At 52.6% G+C, this 7500-nt stretch overlaps 1 long non-coding RNA gene across 1 annotated transcript in view; it reads left to right on the top strand.

Annotated features, from left to right (window-relative positions):
• Positions 1-809: 809 nt before the first annotated feature.
• LOC144740641 (uncharacterized) overlaps positions 810-7500 on the top strand; it is an 18984-nt gene continuing 12293 nt past the window's right edge. The window contains exons 1-2 of the long non-coding RNA XR_013589707.1: positions 810-1065; positions 3547-3614. This is a non-coding gene — a long non-coding RNA (uncharacterized LOC144740641). The remainder of the gene's footprint in view (positions 1066-3546; positions 3615-7500) is intronic.

Here is a 7500-nt window from a genome sequence, read left to right as displayed (position 1 = left end):
AGTCACACACAGTCACACACACAGACACACACACAGACACACACACACACACGCTCACACACACACACAGACACACACACGCACGCTCACACACACACACACAGTCACACACACAGACACACACACGCACGCTCACATACACACACACAGTCACACACACACACAGTCACACACACGCACGCACGCTCACACACACACACAGACACACACACGCACGCTCACACACACACACAGACACACACACACAGACACACACACGCACGCACGCTCACACACACACAGACACACACACAGACACGCTCACACACACAGACACACACACACACAGACACACACACACACGCACGCACGCTCACACTCTCCACCCACTCTATCGCCAGCCCCGTCGGACCGGTTTCCCCATCGTGGCAGCCGAGATCGTCACACAATCAGTGCGCCTCACACACGCACAGACCCTACACCATCATCAGCATCATCAGCACCACCACCATCATCATCAGCAACATCATCAGAAGTACCACCATCATCATCATCAGCAGCACCATCATCATCATCACCGCCATCATCATCAGCAACATCATCAGTAGTACCACCATCAACAGCAGCATCAGTAGCAGCAGCACCATCATCATCAGTAGTAACACCATCATCATCATCAGCAGCATCATCATCAGTAGCAGCAGTAGCACCACCACCTTCACCAACACCATCATCATCAGCAGCAGTATCATCACCACCACCACCATCATCTGTAACAGTAGCATCATCATCATCAGTAGTAACACCATCATCATCATCATCAGCAGCAGCATCATCATCAGCAGCAGTAGCATCACCACCATCACCACCACCTCCATCATCACCACTTTCGTCAGCAGTAGTAGCAGCATCAGCAGCATCAGCAGTAGCACCACCATCATCATCATCATCACCATCACCACCACCTTCAGCACCACCACCATCATCATCATCATCAGCACCACCAGCACCACCATCATCATCATCATCAGCAGGAGCTGCAGCTCTTCCGAGAAGCCGGTCACCTTCATCGATGGTTCCACACCGGTGACTATCCACACCACGATTGCTACTCAGAGGCTCAGTTAACTGCTGGGGCTGGGGTAACGTTGTTACCCTCAGAGGCTCAGTTAACTGCTGGGGCTGGGCTAACGTTGTTACCCTCAGAGGCTCAGTTAACTGCTGGGGCTGGGCTAACGTTGTTACCCTCAGAGGCTCAGTTAACTGCTGGGGCTGGGCTAACGTTGTTACCCTCAGAGGCTCAGTTAACTGCTGGGGCTGGGCTAACGTTGTTACCCTCAGAGGCTCAGTTAACTGCTGGGGCTGGGCTAACGTTGTTACCCTCAGAGGCTCAGTTAACTGCTGGGGCTGGGCTAACGTTGTTACCCTCAGAGGCTCAGTTAACTGCTGGGGCTGGGCTAACGTTGTTACCCTCAGAGGCTCAGTTAACTGCTGGGGCTGGGGTAACGTTGTTACCCTCAGAGGCTCAGTTAACTGCTGGGGCTGGGCTAACGTTGTTACCCTCAGAGGCTCAGTTAACTGCTGGGGCTGGGCTAACGTTGTTACCATCAGAGCGAGTGAGTGAGTCAGTGAGTTAGTGAGTGAGTGAGTTAGTGAGTGAGTTAGTGAATAAGTTAGTGAGTGAGTTAGTGAGTGAGTTAGTGAGTGAGTGAGTTAGTGAGTGAGTTAGTGAGTGAGTGAGTGGGTGAGTTAGTGAGTGAGTGAGTGAGTTAGTGAGTGAGTGAGTGAGTTAGTGAGTGAGTGAGTGAGTGAGTTAGTGAGTGAGTGAGTGAGTTAGTGAGTGAGTGAGTTAGTGAGTGAGCGAGTGAGTGAGTTAGTTAGTTAGTGAGTGAGTGAGTTAGTGAGTGAGTGAGTTAGTGAGTGAGTGGGTGAGTGAGTGGGTGAGTGAGTTAGTGAGTGAGTGAGTTAGTGAGTGAGTGAGTTAGTGAGTGAGTGGGTGAGTGAGTGAGTTAGTGAGTGAGTGAGTGAGTTAGTGAGTGAGTGAGTGAGTTAGTGAGTGAGTGAGTGAGTGAGTTAGTGAGTGAGTGAGTGAGTGAGTTAGTGAGTGAGTGAGTGAGTTAGTGAGTGAGTGAGTGAGTTAGTGAGTGAGTGAGTGAGTTAGTGAGTGAGTGAGTTAGTGAGTGAGTGAGTTAGTGAGTGAGTGAGTGAGTTAGTGAGTGAGTTAGTGAGTTAGTGAGTGAGTGAGTGAGTTAGTGAGTTAGTGAGTTAGTGAGTGAGTGAGTTAGTGAGTTAGTGAGTGAGTTAGTGAGTGAGTGAGTGAGTGAGTGAGTGAGTGAGTGAGTGAGTGAGTGAGTGAGTGAGTTAGTGAGTGAGTGAGTGTGTGAGTGAGTTAGTGAGTTAGTGAGTGAGTGAGTTAGTGAGTGAGTGAGTGAGTGAGTGAGTTAGTGAGTGAGTGAGTGAGTGAGTGAGTTAGTGAGTGAGTGAGTGAGTGAGTGAGTTAGTGAGTGAGTGAGTGTGTGAGTGAGTTAGTGAGTGAGTTAGTGAGTGAGTGAGTTAGTGAGTGAGTGAGTGAGTGAGTGAGTGAGTGAGTTAGTGAGTGAGTGAGTGAGTTAGTGAGTGAGTGAGTGAGTGAGTGAGTGAGTTAGTGAGTGAGTGAGTGAGTTAGTGAGTGAGTGGGTGAGTGAGTGAGTGAGTGAGTGAGTGAGTGAGTGAGTGAGTGAGTGAGTGAGTAGTGAGTGAGTGAGTGAGTGAGTGAGTGAGTGAGTGAGTGAGTGAGTGAGTGAGTTAGTGAGTGAGTGAGTGAGTGAGTGAGTGAGTAAGTTAGTGAGTTAGTGAGTGAGTTAGTGAGTGAGTGAGTGAGTGAGTGAGTTAGTGAGTGAGTGGCTGAGTGAGTGAGTGAGTGAGTTAGTGAGTGAGTGGGTGAGTGAGTGAGTGAGTGAGTTAGTTAGTGAGTGAGTGAGTGAGTTAGTGAGTTAGTTAGTGATTGAGTGAATGAGTTAGTGAGTGAGTTAGTGAGTGAGTGAGTGAGTTAGTGAGTGAGTGAGTGAGTGAGTTAGTGAGTGAGTGAGTTAGTGAGTTAGTGAGTGAGTGAGTGAGTTATTGAGTGAGTGAGTGAGTGAGTGAGTTAGTGAGTGAGTTAGTGAGTTAGTGAGTGAGTGAGTTAGTGAGTGGCTGAGTGAGTGAGTTAGTGAGTGAGTTAGTGAGTTAGTGAGTGAGTGAGTGAGTTAGTGAGTGGCTGAGTGAGTGAGTTAGTGAGTGAGTGGCTGAGTGAGTGAGTGGGTGAGTTAATTAATAAGTTAGTAAGTTAATTAGTGAATTAATTAGTGAGTGATCGAGTTAGTGAGTGAGTTAGTGAGTGAATGTGTGAGTTGTTGATGTTGTTGTTGATGTTGTTGATGTTGTTGTTGTTGATGTTGTTGTTGATGTTGTTGTTGATGTTGTTGATGTTGTTGTTGTTGATGTTGTTGTTGATGTTGTTGATGTTGTTGTTGATGTTGTTGATGTTGTTGTTGATGTTGTTGATGTTGTTGTTGTTGTTGATGATGTTGTTGATGTTGTTGTTGACAGCTGAGTGAGGTGGACAGAAGAGCGGTGACACAGCCCGTCACAGACTCACGCGGCGTGGTGATGAACTGGTGAGTGAGTGGGTGAGTGAGTGAGTGGGTGAGTGAGTGAGTGAGTGTGTGGGTGGGTGAGTGAGTGGGTGGGTGAGTGTGTGGGTGGTGAGTGAGTGAGTGAGTGAGTGTGTGGGTGGGTGAGTGAGTGGGTGGGTGAGTGTGTGGGTGGGTGAGTGAGTGAGTGGGTGAGTGAGTGAGTGGGTGGGTGGGTGAGTGGGTGGGTGAGTGAGTGAGTGAGTGAGTGTGTGGGTGGGTGAGTGAGTGGGTGAGTGAGTGAGTGGGTGGGTGAGTGGGTGAGTGAGTGAGTGAGTGTGTGGGTGGGTGAGTGAGTGGGTGGGTGAGTGGGTGAGTGAGTGAGTGAGTGGGTGGGTGAGTGAGTGAGTGAGTGAGTGGGTGGGTGGGTGAGTGGGTGAGTGAGTGAGTGAGTGAGTGGGTGAGTGAGTGAGTGAGTGGGTGGGTGAGTGAGTGAGTGGGTGGGTGAGTGAGTGAGTGGGTGGGTGAGTGAGTGAGTGAGTGGGTGGGTGGGTGAGTGGGTGAGTGAGTGAGTGAGTGTGTGGGTGAGTGAGTGGGTGGGTGAGTGGGTGAGTGAGTGAGTGAGTGGGTGAGTGGTGGGGTGAGTGGGTGGGTGGGTGAATGAGTGAGTGAGTGAGTGTGTGGGTGAGTGAGTGAGTGAGTGGGTGGGTGAGTGGTTGGGTGGGTGAGTGGTTGGGTGAGTGGGTGAGTGGTTGAGTGGGTGAGTGGTTGAGTGAGTGAGTGGGTGGGTGGGTGGGTGAGTGAGTGAGTGAGTGATTGGGTGGGTGAGTGAGTGGGTGGGTGAGTGAGTGAGTGAGTGGTGGGGTGAATGAGTGAGTGGGTGAGTGAGTGAGTGGGTGGATGGGTGAGTGAGTGAGTGGGTGGGTGAGTGGGTGAGTGAGTGAGTGAGTGGGTGAGTGAGTGGGTGAGTGAGTGAGTGGGTGAGTGAGTGGGTGGGTGAATGAGTGAGTGAGTGGGTGAGTGAGTGAGTGGGTGAGTGAGTGGTGGGGTGAGTGGGTGGGTGGGTGAATGGGTGAGTGGGTGAGTGAGTGAGTGAGTGTGTGAGTGGGTGGGTGAATGAGTGAGTGGGTGAGTGAGTGGTGGGGTGAGTGGGTGAGTGAGTGTGTGAGTGGGTGGATGAGTGAGTGAGTGGGTGAGTGAGTGGTGGGGTGAGTGGGTGGGTGGGTGAGTGGTTGGGTGGGTGAGTGATTGGGTGAGTGGGTGAGTGATTGGGTGAGTGGGTGAGTGATTGGGTGAGTGAGTGAGTGAGTGGGTGGGTGAGTGAGTGAGTGGGTGAGTATGTGAGCGAGTGAGTGGGTGGATGAGTGAGTGAGTGGGTGTGTGAGTATGTGAGTGAGTGTGTGGCTGGGTGAGTGGGTGAGTGAGTGAGTGGTTGAGTGAGTGAGTGGGTGGGTGGGTGAGTGAGTGAGTGAGTGGGTGAGTATGTGAGTGAGTGAGTGGGTGGATGAGTGAGTGAGTGGGTGTGTGAGTATGTGAGTGTGTGTGTGGCTGGGTGAGTGGGTGAGTGAGTGAGTGGTTGAGTGAGTGAGTGGGTGGGTGGGTGAGTGAGTGAGTGAGTGGGTGAGTATGTGAGTGAGTGGGTGGATGAGTGAGTGAGTGGGTGTGTGGCTGGGTGAGTGGGTGAGTGAGTGAGTGGGTGAGTGAGTGAGTGAGTGGGTGAGTGAGTGAGTAATTGGGTGAATGAGTGAGTGAGTGGGTGAGTATGTGAGTGAGTGAGTGGGTGTGTGAGTATGTGAGTGAGTGTGTGGCTGGGTGAGTCGGTGAATGAGTGAGTGAGGAGTTCATGGTTTCCATCCCGACCCTGACGCCTGCTGCTGCTGCTGCTGTATAATTGGAGTCTGCGTGTCTCTCTGCCCGTGGATGTCTCTGCGTGGATGTCGTCTCTGTCTCCTGCGTCTTCCCCACTCGGCATCACCCCTCGCTGCGCTCAGAGTTGTTTAGCCGCTGCTGTGAATGTCCTCGCGATCATCATGATGATGATGAGGAGGAGGATATGAACATCGCGTGGCTGAGCTGCGATCATTTGGTTATGTCCAGGGTGGCTTGTGAACACCTGGTGATTATAGACATTGTTCATTTTAGTGTGGGTCTCTGAGTGTGGGTCTCTGTGAGTGTGGGTCTCTGAGTGTGGGTCTCTGAGTGTGGGTCTCTGAGTGTGGGTCTCTGTGTGTGGGTCTCTGTGTGTGGGTCTCTGAGTGTGGGTCTCTGTGTGTGGGTCTCTGAGTGTGGGTCTCTGTGTGTGGGTCTCTGTGTGTGGGTCTCTGAGTGTGGGTTTCTGTGAGTGTGGGTCTCTGAGTGTGGGTCTCTGTGTGTGGGTCTCTGAGTGTGGGTCTCTGTGTGTGGGTCTCTGAGTGTGGGTCTCTGTGTGTGGGTCTCTGTGAGTGTGGGTCTCTGAGTGTGGGTCTCTGAGTGTGGGTCTCTGTGAGTGTGGGTCTCTGAGTGTGGGTCTCTGTGTGTGGGTCTCTGAGTGTGGGTCTCTGTGTGTGGGTCTCTGTGTGTGGGTCTCTGAGTGTGGGTCTCTGTGTGTGGGTCTCTGAGTGTGGGTCTCTGAGTGTGGGTCTCTGAGTGTGGGTCTCTGAGTGTGGGTCTCTGAGTGTGGGTCTCTGAGTGTGGATCTCTGAGTGTGGGTCTCTGTGAGTGTGGGTCTCTGTGTGTGGGTCTCTGAGTGTGGGTCTCTGAGTGTGGGTCTCTGAGTGTGGGTCTCTGAGTGTGGGTCTCTGTGTGTGGGTCTCTGAGTGTGGGTCTCTGTGTGTGGGTCTCTGTGAGTGTGGGTCTCTGAGTGTGGGTCTGTGAGTGTGGGTCTCTGAGTGTGGGTCTCTGTGTGTGGGTCTCTGAGTGTGGGTCTCTGTGTGTGGGTCTCTGAGTGTGGGTCTCTGAGTGTGGGTCTCTGAGTGTGGGTCTCTGAGTGTGGGTCTCTGTGTGTGGGTCTCTGAGTGTGGGTCTCTGTGTGTGGGTCTCTGTGAGTGTGGGTCTCTGAGTGTGGGTCTGTGAGTGTGGGTCTCTGAGTGTGGGTCTCTGTGTGTGGGTCTCTGAGTGTGGGTCTCTGTGTGTGGGTCTCTGAGTGTGGGTCTCTGTGTGTGGGTCTGTGTGAGTGTGGGTCTCTGTGTGTGGGTCTCTGTGTGTGGGTCTCTGTGTGTGGGTCTCTGAGTGTGGGTCTCTGTGTGTGGGTCTCTGAGTGTGGGTCTCTGAGTGTGGGTCTCTGAGTGTGGGTCTCTGAGTGTGGGTCTCTGAGTGTGGGTCTCTGAGTGTGGGTCTCTGAGTGTGGATCTCTGAGTGTGGGTCTCTGTGAGTGTGGGTCTCTGTGTGTGGGTCTCTGAGTGTGGGTCTCTGAGTGTGGGTCTCTGTTTGTGGGTCTCTGAGTGTGGGTCTCTGTGTGTGGGTCTCTGAGTGTGGGTCTCTGAGTGTGGGTCTCTGAGTGTGGGTCTCTGAGTGTGGGTCTCTGTGTGTGGGTCTCTGAGTGTGGGTCTCTGTGAGTGTGGGTCTCTGTGTGTGGGTCTCTGAGTGTGGGTCTCTGAGTGTGGGTCTCTGAGTGTGGGTCTCTGAGTGTGGGTCTCTGTGAGTGTGGGTCTCTGAGTGTGGGTCTCTGAGTGTGGGTCTCTGAGTGTGGGTCTCTGAGTGTGGGTCTCTGTGTGTGGGTCTCTGAGTGTGGGTCTCTGTGTGTGGGTCTCTGAGTGTGGGTCTCTGTGTGTGGGTCTCTGAGTGTGGGTCTCTGAGTGTGGGTCTCTGAGTGTGGGTCTCTGAGTGTGGGTCTCTGAGTGTGGGTCTCTGAGTGTGGGTCTCTGAGTGTGGGTCTCTGAGTGTGGGTCTCTGTGTGTGGGTCTCTGTGAGTGTGGGTCTCTGAGTGTGGGTCTCTATGGGTGTCTATGCGCCT

The sequence above is a fragment of the Lampetra planeri genome, unplaced genomic scaffold, assembly GCF_965212315.1.
Source record: "Lampetra planeri unplaced genomic scaffold, kcLamPlan1.2.h2 scaffold_253, whole genome shotgun sequence".
Taxonomy (NCBI): domain Eukaryota; kingdom Metazoa; phylum Chordata; class Hyperoartia; order Petromyzontiformes; family Petromyzontidae; genus Lampetra; species Lampetra planeri.
The sequence above is the reverse complement of the archived record's forward strand: the minus strand, read 5'-3'. Positions and strand labels throughout refer to the sequence as shown.